At 40.5% G+C, this 21,468-nt stretch overlaps 1 protein-coding gene across 1 annotated transcript in view; it reads left to right on the top strand.

The window, feature by feature from the left end:
* The window catches only part of RASA3 (RAS p21 protein activator 3), a 143,711-nt gene that overhangs the window by 22,371 nt on the left and 99,872 nt on the right, over positions 1-21,468 (top strand). The window lies entirely within an intron of this gene.

The raw sequence follows: 21,468 nt of genomic DNA on the forward strand, positions 1-21,468 counted from the left end.
ACCATATGGCATCATGCTCGATATATAAAGGGGGCTGGCCAGGGAGGAAGGGTTGCTGCTGGGGGACGGGCTGGGCATCAAGTTTTTGGGTGGTGAGCAAATTGCATTGTGTATCACTCACTTTGTATGTTCTTTTATAAGTACTGTTGTTGTTATTTTCCTCTCCCTTTCCTGTCCTAGTGGACTGTTGTTATACCAACCCACGAGTTTTACCTTTTTCTTCTGATTCTCCTCCCCATCTCACCATGAGGGAGGGAGGAGCGAGCAGCTGTGTGGTGCTCAGCTGCCAGCTGGGGCTAAACCATGACAGTCCTTTTTGGCACCCAGTGTGGGGCACAAAGAGTTGAGATAATGACAAATGTGACCAGAGTGTGTTAAAACAAATTTGCCATACACATTTATTTATTAGTCAAATAGTCGCTGGTCACAATGGTGTTTTGTTTGTTCACCTGGATGTGGTATGTAAACCCGTACTTGCTGTATGTATTCCCTGCAACACTGTTTATCACCTCTGGGAGAGGGATCAGGATTCTCATTTTGCTGTACTGTGTAATATTGACTTACAATATAACATCACTGGTTGTGAGGTTAAGCTGGTATTTGTATGTGGCATTGCTGTTATGCCTGTACCTCAGACGACATCTCTCAGAATTTATTAATAATCCCACCCAATCTATGAGGAAGACAGGAGAGGATACTTTCTCCTACTCTTTCACCTCCCCTTTTTCCTTCAGGCTGGTTACAGCAGCTTTTGAAAATTTTGAATACCCTTGGGGTGTTCAAGCCAGCATCCTCTTATTGCTATGTCTCCTGAATGTGTGTCAGGTCCTGTTTAGGGTTACAAAAAATTTTTTTAAGAGTATCACTCAGAGATCTGCCCTGAGGCTGGATAGTCATGGGTGGCATGACATGAGGGAGAGTATGGGCAGGTATCTAGAGATCTTCTCATCTCCAGTGATTTGGAACTTTACTCCCAAACAACTACAGGACCCTCCTAAAGTGATAGAGTGTTTGAAAGGAAAATGCTGTGGCTGTTCCAAGGAGGCACAACGCACTGCACTGTGCTGGGCCCTGGCCACTATCTACCAAACACTGCTTGATAGTAGGCAGCACTATCAGGGGTAAGAGAGGGAAAACAGAGCGACAGGTAGTGTTGCTAGTCAAACCCTGGCAACAGGCACTGCAGCTGAACCTAAAAACCAACCTGTGCCAGTTGCCCCTATAGAGAATATGAAATACATAAAAAATCAGTTCACTTAGTAAGGAACGATGGTGGACCAGGACCATCATGAGAACAGGAGGAAGAGGTAGAACCAGAGGTAATCACCCAGTCCCTGTCCCTGAGTGAGCTGTAAGATACATGAAAAGACTTTAGCCACCATCCACACAAGCACGCCGTTACCTGGCTGCTCCAGTGCTGGGATAATGGGGCCAGTAGACTGGAATTAGAGGGTAGGGAGGCCAAGCAGCTGGGGTTGCTGTCTAGGGAAGGGGCTATTGACAAGGTGATTGAAAAAGGGACACAAGCCCTCAGCCTCTGGAGGAGACTCTTGTCAGGTGTGAGGGAAAGGTATCCCTTCAGTGAAGATGTATGTCATCTAGGCAAGTGGACCACCATGGAGTGAGGTATCCTGAGGCAATTAGCCCTGTGGGAGATGGCTTATTATGACCCAGACAATACGCAGTTACCCACAGATCCTGATGATGTCCAATGTACCTGACCCATGCGGCAGAAGTTTGTACAGAGCACACCATTGTTGTACGCCAACTCATTGCAGTAATGGACTGGAAGGGTGAAGAGGCACTAACAGTGGATGAAGTGACTGGCTGACTCTGGTAATACGAAGAAAGTCTCTCTTCCTCATCTCGGCTGTGGAGAAACTGTCCTGGAAGGTTCAGCAACTCGAAGAGAATATGTCCTATTCCCCACCTGTACAGACCAGTATCTCAGCTATTAGGAATAAGCGTTCCTCTGATCAAGAGAGAGGATATAGAGGGTACACACCATGAGGCACCCTGTGGTTTTACATGTGTGACCATGGAAAGGACATGAAGAAGTGGGATGGAAGACCTACCTTGACCCTAGAGGCACAAGTACATGAGTTGCAAGGAAAAACAATCACAAAAAGGGATTCTTCCAGGAAAAATGCCATTCCAGTTTCCAGTGGGCAGTTCCCCAGATCAGCAGAACTCCCTCACCCTTTAACAATCCCATATGGCCACTGCCAAAGCATAATGGAGAGTGGAGACTGACAATAGACTATCGTGGTCTGAATGAAGTCATGCCGCTGCTGAGTGCTGCTGTGCCAGATGTGCTGGAACTTCAGTATGAACTGGAGTCAAAGGCAGCGAAGTGGTACGCCACAACTGATGTCACGAATGCATTTTTCTCAGTCCCTTTGGTGGCAGAGTGCAGGCCACAGTTTGCTTTTGCATGGAGGGGTATCCAGTACACCTGGAATCAACTGTCCAAGGAGTGGAAACACAGCCCCACCGTTAGCCATGGGCTGATCCAGACTGCACTGGAAGGAGGTGAAGATCTAGAGCATTTGTGGAACATTGATGACATCATCGTATGGGGCAACACAGCAGATGTCTCTGAGAAAGGGAAGAAAATAGTCCAAACCCTTCTGAAAGCTGGTTTTGCTGTAAAACAAAGTAAGGTCAAGGGACCTGCACAGGAGATAAATTTTTTGGGAAATAAATGGCAAGATCAAAGTCATCAGATCCCACCAACTAACAAAATGTCTCCTCCAACTAACAAAAAAGGAAACACAAGCTTTCTTAGGTGGTGTGGGTTTCTGGAGAATGCAGATTCCAAATTACAGTCTGATTGTAAGCCTCTTTATCAAGTGACCTGGAAGAAGAATGATTTCAAATGGGCCCCTGAGCAACAACAAGCTGTATACCTCAGCCTCCCTACCTGGAGTCTCTGGCAGAAAGCACCATGGGAGACTCGAGGTTGACCCCTGGGGTTTTGGAGTTGGGGATACAGAGGACCCAAGGCCTGCTACACTCCAACTGAAAAAGAGATATTGGCAGTGTATGAAGGGGTTTGATCTGCTTCAGAAGTGATTGGTACTGAAGCACAGCTCCTCCTGGCACCCCGACTGCCAGTGCTGGGCTGGATGTTCGAAGGGAGGGTCTCATCTACACACCATGCAACTGATGCTGTGTGGAGTAAGTGGGTCTCACTGATTACGCAGTGGACTCAAATAGCAAACCCCAGTCACCCAGGAATTCTGGAAGTGATCATGGAGTGGCCAGAAGGCAAAGACTCTGGAATATCACCAGAGGAGGAGGTGATGTGCTGAAGAGGCCCCATTGTAAATTGTAATTGTAAAGTGTAGGATCTGGGCATGATGTAGATAGTATAGAATAAGGGGTGGATGATGTCCTGGTTTTTGGCTAGGATAGAGTTAATTTTCATAAGAAGTTTGGAGGGGACACAACCAGGACAGCTGACCCAAACTAGCCAAAGGGATATTCCGTACCATATGACATCATGCTCAGTATATAAGGGATCACTGCTGGAGGATGGGCTGGGCATCGGGTTTTTGCATGCTGAGCAAATTGCATTGCGTATCACCTGCTTTGTATGTTCTAAGTACTGTTGTTGTTATTTTCCTTTCCCTTTGCTGTCCCAGTAGACAGTCGTTATCCTAACCCATGAGTTTTACCTTTTTCTTCTGCTTCTCCTCCCCATCCCACCAGGGGTGGAGGTGAGAGTGGCTGTGTGGTGCTCAGCTACCAGCTGCGGCTAAACCATAACACTTAACTCATGGCCCCACCATGACAAGCTTCAGTTTGCTGATCAAGTGGAGGTAATAGCTAGCTATATTTCATCTCAGGTAAAGCAGTGTAGATGGAGAGCCAGTGACACAGCCTCTTCAGTTGACAGTTGTACTGAATTAGGTGCAACATGTGCACCAAGAAACTTACAGGGAATACCTTTGGGAAAATATCTAATTATCAGATGGAGAATTAATGTTACTTACAGTGAGTAGGGTACGGATGCACTTGAGGTGGCCAGCAGATGATTACCTTGTGGGTTTCTTGATTGTATGTTAGACTTAATTTCGATAAGGAGCCAGGGACCTCATGAAAGAGATGCTGTACTATATAAGCTTCAATCACAGTGGTGATTCCATTCTATGATTCAGCTGAATTAAAAGGAACGATAAGTGAAAGTAGACAAGTTGACTGTGAAAGAACACCTTGAAAAAACAAGTTTAAATCAGCTTATTTGAGCTCAAGCATTGCAGAACGGACAAGATTTAGTATTGTTTTACATAGATCAGCTTTCATAGATCATTCTTCACTGCTCTCTGCCTAAACAAAAGGGAAATATTCTGTTAGGTCTGGAAACCTGTGCTGGATGAACAGTGACTTGAAGTAAGGGCTCAACAGTAAAGTGAATGGAGGAGACTAACTGGCAGAGCATTAAGTAGTGGTCAGGGAGTGTAGAGTTGAAAAAAATTACTGATTAAATTGGATCTCTTTGTAAGTAGAGTAGCTTCTTTTTATTAGAGACATTGCTGCTTTTGAGTGAGTCTTTAGATGATGGCATTATAGAACACGCTCTTAAGAATAGCCTTGAAAGTGAGCCTGTAGTCCAACTAATTGCAAGACTGCAACCTCAAATCCCTTCCAAGAGGATGCATCCCATAAACCTGTTCAAAATGCATATCTAATACCATAAACAAGCTCTGTCCTGTTTGCTGTCATTGCTGCCCCATCTCTTGCGACAAGGCGAACGTCTGCAGTGCAAATCCGTCAGGAACCTCTTCTGTGCCAGAACTAATGGCTGCGCAAGTTTTGTTCTGGTCTGACCTGATCTATTCTGCAAAATGGGTTTGTGTAGCACATGAACGTATGTGGTTGCACAACGTGGGAGAAGACGGGTGACAAGCAGTCAGCTGGCTCATGGTGGCTTCAAGTGGCTGTGAAGCTACAGTGGTACTGAAACAGGTGAGGAAATCACTGCTCCCTGCTTAAAACCCCCCTCTGAACTTTTTTGTCTTTTGGAGCAGAATGAGGGTGATGGAATTCAGGAAAGTAAGAGACATTAACTTGCAATTCAGTTAACATTAAAAATTAGTTGTAATGCTTGCCTTTGAGCTTTCCTACAAATTTTATGTTATTAAATAGTGTTTGCTACCTTTTTCTGGCAGAATATTCTAAGAACATATTATTACAGAAACCTGTTCTACTATATCTGGCTTTCAAAGGAGAGAAGCTCTGATTAATGACTATAAAAACTCTCAGGAAATAAGCAACTAACAGTGACCTGGTATGTTCTCATCTAAGTAGATATTTCTTTCAAAGAGTGACATTTTTGCTTATCTTTGTAGTCAGTTTCTTTGGTTGAATAGCAAACTTGGATTTGTTTTCCCCCTTGCAGGTGTATCCGCTGCTTCACTTCTGAATTTACAATGAGAGTACTTTAATTTCAGAATGAGTTACAGCTGGAAATAAGAAGCAAGTAGTTTCTATTGCAGAAGCCCCACTAGTCAAGTATTTCAAAAGATGTGCAAAAGTCAGAAGAGATGCTTTCCTGTGCTGAACATTTTTAACATCCATATTCACAAATGGTTCATCTTCTGGGAAGGTAGTGTCTGTCTTCAGAACTTCTAAATCTAATACCGGCAGCAGGGTGGTAGTTATGGCGTGGTTATTTGGGATGTAACAGTGCAGGAGTATGCTGAGGTGAACTTATGCCTTGGTGGGAACTGTTCTTCGGCTTCTGTTTGTGTTATTCTGCACTTCTGTTCTGTGTGCCTACCTTCTTACCTCCTGGAGTTCCTCTACTCCTTTATTTTCATACAATATACCTCAGGCACCTTCCCATGAAGGGTGTCTTTCCTATCAAAGTAATTTCTGTTGTAAAGCATTTTTTTGCCAGGTTGCTTTGCAGCTGTTCTAGTACCTTTTTCATGCCTGAATTGGTGTTCTTTCCACAATAAAGCCTTTGGGAGCCATTTTTTCTCTCTCTTTATGTATGTGACAGTTCTGCTGGAAGTATACACTGCTAACAATAAGGTATTTTCTGTCATGGTTACTGGGAGCTGTTTGTCTGCCTTACCTTTTTGTTAAAAGGACCAGATGCTTTGTCTTGTCCTACTCTTGTTGGTAAATCCTGGTTTGTGTTTGATTCCCCCCAACTTGTGCTGTTACCTAAGTAGGGAAGAGGCTTCCTGGACCAAGAGGATATTGATCTTTACTTACTGCACCGGAGAGTCCTTTGGTGTAAGGCATGTTGGTTAGGCTGGGTTGGCTTTGCTGGCCTCTTTGTAGCTAGCCCTGAAATGGAGTTTCTGCAACATCTCATGCAGTTGCATTAGCAAATATTCCAGTGCGGTCTTCGATCTGAGGGATCTGAAGTTGCATTTTGAATATGCAGTGCTAGAGAGGGAGGTAGTTCAAGTACAGAAGTTAACTGTCTGACTTAACTGTGCACAGCCACACGTGGAGTCTGGAGCAGAACTGGGGTGGAATCCAGATCTCCAACCAAAAGGGCTAACTTCTTGCATGGGAATACAAACTTCTTGCACAGAATAGCTCTGCTGTGTGATATTGCGTTGAAAAAAAAAAAGTGGACCATTTTTGGAGCTACATGGAATGAGTAAGGGGTTAATTGAAGCTGAATGACTTTCCATTCTTGGGTGATCTTTGTAAAGAAGCATTGGTCTCTCTTGGTAGCCAAATGTCTGGTGTATTCATCCCCATCCCCCAACATTAAAAATAATGACTACAGCATGCACACGGATTTGTGTGCATGTACTGTATGTAACTTGTGTTCTACCCTAAAAGGTAAAAATGGGCATCTTTTTATCCAACACATAGTCTTTGGATAGGCATGTCTATTTACATGCTTTAAGTTTTGCAGCTGCTTATTGTAAATGTCAGCGAGGAACTTTGTTACAGACAGTGAAAGTGTGTGATATAATCCAGAAATCACATTTTTTACACATGATTATCAGAAGCGTTCCCTGACTCCAATCTGCTGCTCTTTTGTAAGCCATGAATTTGCACTGGGGTTACAGGAAATGGTTTGAAGACAAGTGGACATTGCACAGGTGTAGCTTGGCCTATAGATACTTATTGACACTGGATGCATGTGATACCATAGCTTCATTTACTTTTAAATTTGTGATAAAACTAGTACATGCTGTACCTGCAAGAAAAACATGGTATGTATTATATCACTTCTGTTGGGCTCTGAATAATGAGCTGTAAGTTGGTGTATGTGGGGGTAAGTTATCACTGTTTTTCTGCTCGATGTGTTCTGTAAATTGCTGAGGACAGGGTTGACCAAAGTTTTGTGTATTTTGGGCTTTTGGTGTCTGAGTAGTTGCAGCACATAACTGTGGATTCAAAGCTGTGAATTTAAACTTACTCGGGTCCTTACTGGTTATTGGGCTGAGGAATAAGCTCCGTTGCAGTGCTTGCTCTGCCTATGTGTCATTAAAGTAAACCATTGTCACTAACTAGCTGTGTCGGCCTTAAGATTGTGAAGTTGAGCCTTAGCTTGACTTGGAAAAGTTTTCAGTGTAAGACTTCTTAATTAACATCACATTTCTATATATATTTTGTATTGCATTATCTTTGGGAATGCTGTGCCTTTATACCTCCATCCTGTCAAATATCCTTCACCTGCCCTTCCCTTTTTAAAACTTAATCCTCCCTTATCGTGTATGAATGTTTGTGTAGGTTTAAGCATTTCAAGAAAGAGAATGTCTTCTGTGTTTGTACAGCTCTCACTACAGTTGGACCTCTGCTACTGAAGCAAAGTCAGAGCAGGTTTGTGCCATGTTAGACAGATTTGGGGAACTGAACATGCTTATAAAAATAAAACTTTGTGAATGTATTTCAGAGCAGTTGCCAGTTGTCTCTCTTCTTCATGTTTTTGAGTTCCTTAGCTTCTGCATATGTAAATGAATTCTGCTTTGTCACTAGCAGTAAGTATGCAAAATACTTAACATTTCCAGAATGCTTTACAGACAGTATGTCTTACCCCCCTTTTCTGCAGCTGATATGACTAACTTGTAAACTGAAACTAGAAGAATAAACCAAAACTAACATCAATTGAGTTTCATTATATTAACACTTTGCATAGTTTAGAAAAGGAAAGTAGGTCACTTTCCATTTTTAATACCCTGCTGTATACTTTGCATGAAAGCCCAACAGCTGGATTGCAGACATTTCATGGAAAGTTATACATTTCCCTGTAAATACAGATTTTAATCACACGAGCGTTTATAGAAATTACAGGGGAGTATTTGGGCTTTGGCTCAGATGTTTCTTCAAAATCTCAGTGGCTTATGCCAGTGATGTGCTTTAGGTGCACACAGCTACACTAACTTCTGAACTCTGTGTTTTTGATCACTGCTTATAAATAAATGACTCTGCTCAGTCTCTTCTTGCTTGTTTTTCTGCACTATTGTGCCTGTGTTGTCTATACTTGGTGCTGAGGAGTGAAGAAGTAAATGTTTTTTCTCTTCCTGTAGTTAACTGAAGTTGGATAATCTGACATTTGTTTCTCATCACATTGCCTGCACAATGAGTCAGTCTTTCTTGGTTAGGTTTGTTCTTCAGGCCAAGATTCATGTGATGTTCCCCCTCTCAGGGCAATCCAGATTCGTCACTGTTTGAAATCTTGTTTAAAAAATAAATTGCACTGCAGGATAATACTTTGCTTACCAGTTACATGCTTCTCCCCTGCCCCCCTTACTCTTTGAGTTCAGAAGCATCATTATTTAGATTAGATGTTAGGAAGAAATTCTTCCTTATGAGGGTGGTGAGGCACTGGCACAGGTTGCCCAGAGAAGCTGTGGATGCCCCCTCCCTGGAAGTGTTTAAGACCAGGTTGGATGAGGCTTTGGGCAACGTGGTCTAGTGGAGGGTGTCCCTGCCCATGGCAGGGGGAGTTGGAACTAGATGATCTTTGAGGTCCCTTCCAACCCAAACCATTCTGTGATTCTATGATTATACTGAAAAATGTAAAAATGTTTTATAGTCATGGTAACTGATAGATTATTGGAGTCCCACATTAAATTAGCATATTAAATTCAGGACTCTTGGCACTAGGAAGGAATTGACTATAAGGCAGGTGAATTTAAAGTAGTTCAGTGCACTGAAGTACATCTAGCTTAGACTTGGGCTTCCTTCATTATGCTTTTAAGAACAAAAAATACATTGCAATTGTGGTAGTAGCTTGAACTTTGTCAAACAGAAATTTAAAAAACAGTGGTAATAACAAAAATTACTAACACAGATGGCCTCGTATCATGATACTTGAATCAAACTTGAAATATTTGGTGCAAAAACTCTCCTTGCAGAATTATCTGTACCTGGAAATGTTTGATGGAGTCAAGGTCTGATGGAGGGTTCAGACAACATTAGGACAGTGGCAGTTTCCAGTACTTACTGTGCGATATGTTGTTACAAAGGCTCTTGAGGTTCTTTATCTTGGTACTAGAAGATTTAGGGGTGATAGTTCGTTGTGGGAAATAGCAGCCTGAAAGATTAGCTGTATGAGGTGACTAGATCAGAAGTAGGAGGAGAGAGGGGAAAATACGTATTTTGTGGCTGTAAACAACCCGGACACTGATGTTAGCTGGCTAGGCTCCCTATCCAGTCAATAGGCAGCGAGAAGAACTCTTTCAAATTATGATTCAGAAAAACAGTTATATTCATGCCTCAACTCCTCTCACACAGGAGTCTGTGTGAACAGTAGGAGCTAATGCAGGCACCTAAATTGTACAGAATGTTGAATCGTATGAATAACGAGCAATGTCTGGTTTGTGCCTTGAGAGTCAGGGTTATGACAGGGTGGAGGATTGGAAGTTGCTGAAATAAATGGTTATAAGCACTATCATAGTTCATAGATGAAAGCTTGAGTAGAAGGAAAGATGAATAAATGTTCCATATTAAACTTTGATTCTGGCTCTTTTGAACAGCATTATTTTCCATCTTGTAAGTTGTTAACAGTGTTCTGGTAGGATAATGCTTATAAAGTAGACAAAGGTGCAGACCAGTAGGGTAGAAAATGAGATTATCTGTAGGAAGTTCAAAGAGTTGGGTGTTTTTATTAAGCTTTTTGTGGTGGTCTGGTTCTGTCTCCAATTTTTGGCTGATTCTTACAGATATAAGTCACTCACAACTGTTATAAGTATTAGTTCAGGTTGTTAGTTTTCCTTTCGTTCTGTATGAGATAGATTCATGTAGTGTCTAAACAGACATTAAAAATTCAACTTTGGATGAACTTTGTGGGTGTGGATGAGCAGCTCGTAGGGAAAGCCCAGCTTCCAAAAATCATTGGGAGTTTTAAGAAATGCTCAGCCTCTGGATGACTACCTACAAACAAAATTTATTTTTGAATCTTGCTCCCATTTCTATAAGAATAACCACTGAAATAAGAGACCTGTGTTTCTTTGAAGTTCATTTGCTCCTACTGCATTGGCTTCCTCTGGAAGACAACATGACCCTGGATTTTGGCAGTTACTTCTTTAGTGCAGCGATGAGTATGTTGGGTTAAAGCTTTAGCCGAAGTGAATCGGCTTGTATACTGAGATGGGGACCTGACCCTGTGACTTTAGGTCAAGCAAGAACAAGTGAATGCTTAGGTATTCCTTCGTGCATGTGAACTTCATTTGCTTGAATGATTCTTCCCCCAGCTGCGACCTCTCAGGAGACTGGGAGCTTGGATGGGGGATTTCTCGCTTGTTTTTTACAGTTTGTTTTGTTCAACACTGGTCAGTCAGTCCCGTATACTGCCCTAGATTTGTGGGTAGAACCTTACAGCTCATATTTAAAAATAATCAGGTACGCTGTCAGCTTGCAACTCGGAAGCTTTCATAGATTTATGCTTAAGTCTATTCATATGCATCTATTTCAGACTTGCATGGACTTCAGCACTATGGAGAATGGATGCTGGGAAAGGGGAAACATTACTATTACACTGTAACTCATAGGCAAAGAAGCTTAATAATACTTTTCAATTTTTTATGAAACTGAAAGAAACAATTTTAACTTTTTTGATTTCTTTTTTCACCCCTCACTCCAGAATGAAGCAGCTGATTTAGGTCCAAAATTGTTTCTTCATTTCTTCGGTGCTTCCTTACTTCCATTGTCACATTGTCACATATACAGTTAACTGTTCCTATGTTATTCTGCTGTCAACAAGTCTGAAAATATTATAGGATGTTCTTAGAACTTCTCTTACTAAACACTGTTTCTGGCCATCAGTGTGTTCCTCTAACCTCATCATCTCCTCTTTCTCCTTGTGAAGAAATCTTTGGTTGCCTTTTGACTCAGCAAAGGTGCCTTGGGAGGGTAGAAATATAGCTTGGGCAATATAGCTCAGCCAGCCAGTTGAGCAGGCTGACTGCTATTGACTTTGTTAAAGCAGCACTTTAACATTAGAGGTTGTTGAACAAGCACTAACTGGAGAGGGGGAAGGAATATTCCTACAAGAACCCAGGGAGAACACTGATTAAATGAATAAATAATGTATTTATAATAATAATGCTAAATTGGAATCTGAAAATATGAAGAGATTAGCTGAATGTTCTCATAAGGTGGGATGGCACAGCTTGTTTTGAAAGAGAGCTTTTAGCTGTTTCTGATGTGTGAAGAAAAGGTACTTTCATAAAGTCATACCAAAATATACCCATTTTTCTTTATTTTCTTAATATTTGAGTGGGAAAAACACTTCTGTTCTTTTGAAAACAGGAAAAAATTAAGAAACTGAGCAGATAGAATTACATAGAAATGCTTGCACTTTGGAGATAAGTTATTACCTGAATCTATGTCAATATACTTTATCTTCATGCAGTCAGGGCAAAAGGACTTGTAGCATGTGTCTCTGCTGAGCCCCATAAGACCTAGTGGAACTGTGGTGGTGGGCTTGCAGCGTGACTGAGTGGAGGTGACAGCTCAGCATGGCAGAGCATTCAGAAGTCTGCAGAGGGCAAATGCAGAAGACAGTGGTAGCTGACGTTGTCCTTTCCTCCCTATACCTAGGTCAGTTTGTCTACAACTATATTTTCTAATTGAAAAACTTACTTTAGCAATGAGTCAGGAATCCTATGCTGATGTGTTTTAAAAAAATAATTCTTTAGTAAGCCCATGGACATGGCAAATTGAATGTTTAGGATCTTGGATGGCGATGTCCAGTTCTGTCAATGTGTGAATGTTCTGTAGCTACTTCTAGAAATTATTGTGGCAAACTGTGTGGTGGCAGCAGTTAGGGCAGTTTGGGCATCAGAGTAGAGGCATGTTGTGCTCTTTCTCTCCACAAAGAAATCAGTAAGTCTGTAGATCAGTTGCAGTGTATCCTTGCTCATTTGCAGTCTTAAGAGTTTAATTGCACAGCACTGCAACTGGCAAGTGATTGTTTTGTTAGTCAAGCTGAAATACTTCTAAGCATCTTAAAATGTCATAAGGAGAGATGTGATTGGTTTTGTTCAATTAATGGGACTGCAAGCTAGCAACAAGAAATTGGCAGCATCTATGTAAAGCCTTGTGCATTGTCAATATGCATCTGTGCAATACAGGCTATTCAACAGTAAAATAAATCTTCCTCTGAAATAATTTAAAATGTTTTTAAAGTCCACCAGCATGGAAAAGTCACCTATAGATCATATAAGGCACCAACCTTAGGAATGAGCAAGTGGGATTTATTTTTGTTTCACTCTACTGGAAAAAGTGCTTTGTAAATGAAGATCCAGTAACTAAAGCAAAGCAAATGTGAATGATTTCGGTAATGTCCCAATCTGAGCATTCTGTTCATTACAGAGACGTGTTTGCAACATAGCATTTGTCAGCTGCCTGAGACCGCAACTAGAAGGTTAGGAGTTCCCTTAAATTAATGTTTTCATTCAAAAACCATTTGTAAGCACGTAGTCTGAGAACTGGTTATGTTCAAACTTCTCTTAAAGGATTTACTATTACATTGTTCCTTAGTACATACGATGCTCTTTGTGTATGAAGGAACACATGAGGAATATGTGGACTAGTGAAATGTCGAGACTGTGTCAGGTTTGAAGTAGTTGTAGTCTTGCCTGTTACTGGGTTTAAGGGAAGCTGCTAATTACTGCAAGTTTGGAGGAGGATGTTTGAGTTTGGAACTTTACATGGAAAAAGGAATTTGATCTTGTAGGAAGGTACCTATTTTCACTGTTTTTGAAGAAAGGCTAAAGTGCAGCAAATTGAGGGGATTTTGAAACATTTTTCTCTCCCTCATGATGATTAATTTTGTAATAGGAAGAGTGTTCTGAATATGGAGGAAGACACTCTGCTCAGTTAATTCCTAAATCTTAGGTGATTTTCAAGATTGCCTTGAACTGCTGTGCTTTGAGTCACCCTGTTTCTCAATGGCTAGGGGGTTTGGGTTTTTTTGTTTTGAACACTGTGCGGCCAAAGAGCCAAACTGAACTTGAAATAAACTTGATCTTGTGAAACTCTGGTTAGTGAAGACATTTCTAAAGAAGTAATTCTAAAGCAGGAGCAATTGTGGACAACAGAATCGTTAGAGGAAACAGTGATGGTTTCTTAACGTTGCCGGTAAAGCTTCAACTTTTCAGCAATCACTCCTTTTGTTACTAGTTTTTAACCTAAGCAAAACACAACCTTTGGCAGATTTGTATTTTTCATGTTACTGTAAAAGTTTTTAGTGTCACTTGTGACAGAAGTGATTAATGTCCTGGAAAAGAGAGGGCATCATTCCTTTTTCATTACTTGTGGTGGTGGTTTTTTTTCATGCAGTTACAGTTTTTTCCATCTACAAGAAAAAAATGGGATGTACTTAGATAAATTTTTTTTTTTTTGGCCACCTGGCTTTTGGGTTTGTGTGTGAATAATATAAACGAAAACAGGTAAAAATAGGTACCTACTTTCACAGAAACTCCTTTTTTGCTTATGCTGATGTTTTTTGAGAAAACTACTTTTGTTGTTTAGCGATGACTAGGCTCCTTATTATAGAGCAACTATCTTCAATTATCCTAAAGTACAAAAACTCTCAAAAGGGAGCAGTTGAATTGTTATTGGATTTTGGTCACATCTTGTTTGATGTTGTAAGTCATTTGCTTGTATTTCCTGTCTCATACTGTTCTTCTAAAAATAGCTGAACTTGCTTGCTGTTTGCCCAGCACAGCTCCATGATGGAATAGCCTGTTTAAAGTTACTTCCTCTCAGCTACTCTGCCCCTCCTGCAGCCTGAGTCTTCTCTCTCCCTCATGGCCTCCCACAACAGATGTTCAGTGACTTAAACTTTGCTGAGACAAGGTCTTTTATAACTTTAGGAAGCTGATGTTCTTTTTTAAAAAACAATAACAACAAACAACCAAAACCCAAACACACCCCCCCCCCTCCCCAAACCCCACCTCAAACAACAACAAAAAACTGCAAAAAGCTGCACAAGCCACCAGTCTAAATGAAAGTCACAGTTCAGAGGCACAGAACAACCTGTAGCCAGTCCTTTCAGTACTACTTTACTGAAACTGGTAGGAATAACCTCAAGAGCCTCTATCAAATGCAGCTGGGAAGTTGCATGAGATGTGTCTTGATATCATCTTCAAAATATAAGCTGGATTGAAAAATAGCACATGGGCAGCTGAGTCTAGCATTATATCAGCACAGATAAAGAGGCAGTTTGGTTAATTCATCAGTTTTTTACTGCAGAAATACAAGAAAGTCACATCAAAGAAATCTGGAATGCTAACCCCAGAGTGCCACAGGAAAATCGAATTTGAATGAAAACTCCTTGAGAACACCTTTTTCCTGGCAGTATCTTACTTTAAAATGATCTCTTCAAAGTGTCCTTTTACACAAAATAGCTTCAGTCTTGTTACAAAGCAGCTGGACTGTACAGTTTTTATTTTGTGGGATTAAGTTACCATCCTAAGGGAATCTTTAGAGAAACCAGATTCCTGCTGTTAGACCACGATATTGGCAAGTAGCATGCAACCAGTTACATTAATGAGTTGAGGAGAATTATGCTTCTCCTCTTGTATGAACTAAAGTCATAATTTTGCAAGCAGCTCTCATGGAACTTGCTGTATAGACCTCTTTCCTACCGGCCCTGGGATTTAATTAACAGCCCTTGTGCTGTGAGCACTTAAGTACTTGAGATCATGACAAGATCTTTTGAGCCTCCTCGGTGTTCGTTGCTTCTTACAAGAAAAGTAAGGCTATCAGTCTGCAGATTCTTATTGCTCTCCAGTGAAAATACTCTCAGCTGCTTCTGTTATGTCCAGATCAGTAAAAGCAAGATATTTGGATGGTTTATTGAAGCTTCAGGGCTGCAAAAGGAGAACTGGGATGTCTGCTCATGCAGAGGGAGGGGGGAAAGAGGGAATTTGGCTACCAGCCATTCCAAGTGATAGGCTTGAGTCTGTCCACCATGGGGGCTATAGCTCAATTAGGCTTAGCTATTGTTACAGCTGACAGAAGGGCCTGTCACTTGCTGTCTCAGAACAAGTTTCGGAGCAGAGGAGGATCTATATGAAGGTTCATAACTGGTATAGAATAAGTTTAATCATGTGAGGGGAAAGGGTGGTAGTGTAGTAGTACGGCACTGTGTGTACTGGTGAAGTGGATTGCCAGAAGGGATTTTAATGGATGCCAAATGTTCTGTCACTAGGCTGTGAAGGCAGTAAAGCTCCACTATAAGTACTAGGTCTAAGTACATATAAATAGTTTTCGGCACAGAGATATCAGCTGGTGGTGGTCTTCAGTTTAGTGCAAAAGGATTTGGGGTTGATGCTGCTTATTGCCCCTAAGCCAAGAGAGTTTCCGTGTAATGCTCTTGTCTAAAAAGTTATAATTAATGTAGTGTGCTTTGTTTCCTTGCTGGTTAGTTGCTGAAGCAGCCCTCGCTGTGGTATCAGGTTGCTCTGGGGTTGTTGCTAAGCCCAGGTCATCAGTATTTTTTTGTTGAGTGTTTTCCCTGAGTCTTCTAATGTGATGAACATTTCACGTGGAAAGAGGCTGGCAGGCAAAGGCTTAGATTAAGAACAGGTCATCTAAAAATCTCATTTTCCAGATCATCAAAATCTGTTCACAGATGGCTGTTTTTGACCTGGTTTAGAAATCAAATGCAATCTGGCTCTCCATGAGAGCAAAGTGTGTATGTGTATGCAAACAGAAATACCTATGGTTAAAGCAAAGAGAGCTTGTTGGACAAATAGTGTTTCTAGCCACATCTGTTTTAAAAGAAATCTCATTTTTTTAAATATATCAATTTTCTTGATTAGATATTTATGAATTTCATGTGTTTTCCTTATTTTGAGGCTGTGTGACCTGTATACATAGGTGGAGGGGAGAGAACATTTTTGACGTTTGGCTTATATTGCTTAAAAAGCATTTATTGTTTTTAGGTCACTACAAAAGTACACAAGAATACTAAGCTACTTACATAACTCCATAGTCGCACACTGGGTACACCAGTTTTTGGAACTTCAAATTTTTTTATTGCTTTTTCCTATTTTGAAAGGCAAAAATGAATTGAAACTTTCTGTTCTGAGAGGTACACACAGTATAATTACGTGTAGGATTTATATACAAATATAACTGTATATTCTGCTTTCAAACATTATGTTAATTTCACAAATTATCACATTGACTGTTTAGTAACAAAATTGGTTTCTGATGTGAATAGAAGAATTCTGTGATCATGTTAATATTAAAAGGGATTATTTTTTCAATATCTCTCTCTTGCAGTATTGCAATCATACCCTTCCTCTTATCCCCACCTCACCCCCAAAAAGCACACCTTGCAAAAAATGACCTGCTTTCTCAACATTCAACATTAATGCAACTGTTTCTGATCAGTTTAAATTAATGTATAGACACAAAAGTTAATGTGCTTCTCTTTCGGCAAGTTTTTATCAACATTGAGTGGTATTATATTTCTGTTTTAATTAAAATTACTTTTAGCATTGATTGTAAACTCGCTGGCATCTTTATATTTTACATATGTGCTGGGTTTTGTGCATGAGGGGCTTCTTAAGCATAAATTTTGATAGAGAATCGGAGCTCTGTGTGTACACACATTTTCCTTTTTCTGTTTTTACTTGATCTATGGATTTTGAAGGAATAATGCTTTTTCAGAAGAAAGAAAACTTGAAAGGAGTGGTTGAGGTTTGGTTTTTGGTTTGGTTTTTGGTTTTGGTTTTTTTTTTTTTTTTTTTCAGATTCCAGCATCTGTACTGGTATAGAGAGCTTAAGGGAGAGCAGAAGCAGCTTTCCATTCTTGGCATATGTTGCTGCTCTGTTTTTGTTCTTGACATGCTTGCCTACGAGCTGCTTTGGAGAGTGTTTTCCTGAATATGGCAGAAACAAAGTGGATTGTTGTTGGTTTGGATATGTTGCCCTTTTCAGATTTTAGCTATTTTGTTTCTGTACTCAAGTCTTTCAGCTAGCTCCCTGAAGTCAAATGCTGTGGCATTGAAAGCTCAGCTGCTTTTATTTGGTTTAATTTTTGGAGGTAGGTTTTTGTTTGCTTGTTTGTTTTCTGAAATAGTTTGGGAGATGATTCTCCCATGCCATCTTGATAAAATCAAATATGTTTCTGCTAAAAGGCAGAAAGCTATATTTGTTGACACATTATAAAGTCTTCCTTAATGCGCTCAGATTGGCAGATGTGTGCTGGCGACCCAATACTTAGAAGCACAGGAGCAGCAATTTTTTTTTGAAAAGATAGAAATAAGGCCTGGCTGTCCTACATTCTCTGCTTTTCAGAAAATTGCACCTGGAGAAATATGTCAAATCAAAGATGACATAATGCCAAGTATGTAAATTCAATTAAAAATAGGAGATGCTTCAAAAGAGGTGGCAAAACCTTAAGGAAATGTATACATGTATGTATATGTTTGTTTATTCCTAGAAACATCTTCAAAGTTTTTCTTGCTTATACCAGTTATGCTCCCAAGCATCTAAGCGGTGCTCTTATCTGCCATATATGCAGGAGAGCCCTTTTTTCTTGCTTCCCTTTTATTGCCAGTGTCTTAACAGGGCAGGAATGTATAACATTGGAAGGAACAAGGAAGATAAATACGATTTTGAATTTTTCCTTCCTCTTTTTTTTCAGCCTCTTATGTTCTCTCTGCCTAGGTCAAGCTAACCTATCTATCTGTGCTGGCATGGTAGTCCATTTTTAAACTGTAGTAACCTAGTATTCATGGGGAGAAGACCGCAAGTCAGTGAGGCATTCAGAATTGTGTAGTCTATTTTTTAGACTTGTCCAAAATACCTAATGATAAATTTTCCATAGCTAAAATTAGCTTTGCTAGGTTTAAGTACTTAGTGCTAAATTGAGTGCATCACACAGTTAAATTAGGACCATGTATATTAGAAGTGCAGGGATAGAGAGAAAAGCTGTTGCGAACTTGAACCAATTATTCTGCCACTATGGCTCCAAATGGAAGCCTTACGCTATGAACAAAGTACTTACGAATTTTAAATTGTCAAGGTCTTAGACATCTTAGGAAATATTCTGTTTCTTCTTAGGGAAGTGGAAAACCAAAGGTTTTAAAGGTGAGTGTATTGACCTTTTGTCTGCAAACCCTCTCCAAAGTCTCCAGCATACAAGTACTTCCCAAATATGAAGGGGGGGGGGGGAAGCAGAGTTGCATCTTGAAAATACAATTGATGAAGATGCCTCTTTTATACAGATAGGTTAATTCTTGCCCAAATTAAATGATCTCATCAGCTCAGGTTATTGAGAATATGGAAATGGTGCATGACTGTATCAAGTGTTCTGAGCTTTCTTTTTTTCATTTCAGTAGTCGGAGAACCAAAAAACTACTGAGCAAATTGTTCAGCTTCATTGTAGATGGCAAAACAGTGCCACAGAGGGAACGTTTTTGTCTTGGAGGAATCTGAAGAGCAACTGAAGCTCTAATAGAGCTCATTTGTTGACATAAAATGTCTGGCTAGAGAGCTGAGTCTTTAGCTATGCTTGAAAGCTTGACAAATTTTTCTTTCTCAACTGCTCAGTGCTGGAGGAATCTAAAGAGCCATTGGCTGTTGCCAGCATTAGGAAGAAACCATTGTGGGTTTTTTCTTTTTTATTTTTTGTGAGCTCCACCTCAAGTCAGTAACATGATTAATATATTGGGTTGTTCTATTAATCCCTTGTTCTAGTGTCAGTGGTTTTTCAGGGCCTTTTTCAGTTTGAAGAAAGAAATTACTGTAAAATGTCTTCTCCCTCTATGTTCCCTCTGTGCCCCACTTTCTAATACTGTGATGTTGGTAAGCTTTAATTTGCTGTACAGACTGTGCAGGCAGTCATTTTCCAGTGATGCTAAACGGTGTCTTCCCTTGCATTGCCTTTAGGTTTCAATGCTATTGGGTTTTCTACTGTAAGTCTTTTAACAATGGAGAGAGCTGAGTTTTCAAAATAGAGTTCTTACAGACTACTCCAGCATCACTAAGTATTAATTTTAAGCACTTAAGTGAATGTTGTGCACTTCAGAAAACTGGAATTTGAGATCACAAAATCCAGAATTGGTTTCATGTGCGTGTGTTCGTGTTGAAGTAGGAAGTAGAGGAGTGCAAAAAAAGGGATACTGCATATTTTTTTTGTTTAACTTTGAACTTGAAAAAATTTGTCCTGTTCTCTTGGAAGAACCGTGAGAATAGTGTGCCAGCCCCAGAGGAAGACTTCCTTATCGTTCTGCTATTGAAACTCTTCCTGTTGACACACATGCTCGCACTCTCTGGGGAACTTTACCCAGTCATCCAGAAGAGAAGCTGGCTTCACGTGACTTTAATATGAGAATAGATGAGGGAAATTTGGATGGTCAGGACTTGGGGAGGGGAGACAAACTCTGAGACCTTAGCCTGTGTGAGGCTAGTACATTTGATTTGTAACTTCTCTGAACTCAAACTAACAAGAGTAAAAGTTGGAGATTTACCACGGCAGAATAGACTTCGATGCTGTCTGAGCAAGCCATCAATAATCCTCAATATATTTTTGGCTAGAGCGGCTGCAGTTAAACTGTTGCTAACACTTAAGCTTAGCTTAAAGCCACATTGGGTGTGCCAACAGATGTTCTAGTCACACCTTTGAATTACAGGGGAGACAGCTTTTTTTAATATGATGTCTGACAACTCTAAAGGAAGTGGGAAGAATGCTCTCAAGTTGCATCAGCTGAGCTGAGAGAGCAAACTTACTCAGAAGAACTCTGAAGTGTGGCATTACTATCTGAAACAATGTTTTCATGTCCCTTTTAACTGCCTTTTTATATGTTCTATGGTTAGCTTTAGAAAACGTATGCATGTATGATCAGCCATATACAGGTCATCTGTGAGAAGTGTGGATGCATGGCATTTCCAAGGGCACGTCATGAGTCAGTTAGCAAAAGTGTGTGAACAGTGTGCCGGAAAGAGATCACAGGCAGGAAGATGTGGAGTTGTGTGTCACTTTATGCTTCTCCTTTAAAGCTGAGGATGCAGGTTGACTTAATCTTTCCTTGCTGTAGTTCTTCAGTATTTACGTGCACATGCATCAGAGTGCTGTTGAACAAATCTGCAGAAAGGAAAAAGTATGTCTTTACTGAAGATAGGGTTGAAAGCAGCAAGATGATTCTGTTAATAGTAGAAAGCTATTTGGGAGCTGGACACCGGGAAAGGCACATGTCTAGTAAAATGCACTTCAGCTTAGCTGCAGACATCTGATAAAAAGTCGTATTTGTTACTGTCATTTAGAGTTCCCTTCTCTACTAGCAAACAAACCTGTGTTTCACTCATCCACGTAGTGCTAAGGTGCTTTAGCAAAGCCGTGAGGAGCACTACCCAGCTTCCTGTCAGAGTTTCAATTCTATCAGTCTGCCAAGGAAATCTAGTGCTCAGCTTTGGTTATTAATGGATATGCAGAGGGGAAAGTTGTGATTTTATTTTTGTTTTATGCTCTTCGGTTTTGTAGTCTCTTGGTTACCCTTAGTTCCTCGATCCTGTCTCTTTTTTTTTTTTTTTTTTACTTTCTCTTTTTTTTGGTTAAATATGGGATACAGACATACATGTTTCTTGTTGCAGTTTTGAAACAAATGTTTGTTACGAAGAATATTCATGACTTGCATGGTACCTTTGTGGGAGGACCTTAGGCAGCCTCACAAGTGCTAATTACCTCATCAAAGTGCTTTGAAGTCCAATGTGTGGTGTAAGGCTGTTGGCTGTAACTAAAGTAACTGTTTTCCATCTCCACTTCTGAGGAGAGTGGTGGAGCTGGGGGTCAGTCCTAATTTGCAGTGTTCTGGTAATGCCTTTAGGATAAAATCAGTGGGCTATATCAGAAAGCTTTATTACCATGTTTTACTGTGTTCCTGGTATCTTACGGGAGGACTGGTCAAAACCTAAACACGCCCAAATACATCTGAATAAATCGGATGCAACAGATGGTTGAGTTGTTGCTGGCTACTGCTGAGCTTTAAACTCAGTGACTGTCAGGAGCTGCTGCCTTGG

This window comes from Balearica regulorum, chromosome 1, assembly GCF_011004875.1.
Source record: "Balearica regulorum gibbericeps isolate bBalReg1 chromosome 1, bBalReg1.pri, whole genome shotgun sequence".
In the NCBI taxonomy this organism is placed as follows: Eukaryota; Metazoa; Chordata; class Aves; order Gruiformes; family Gruidae; genus Balearica; species Balearica regulorum.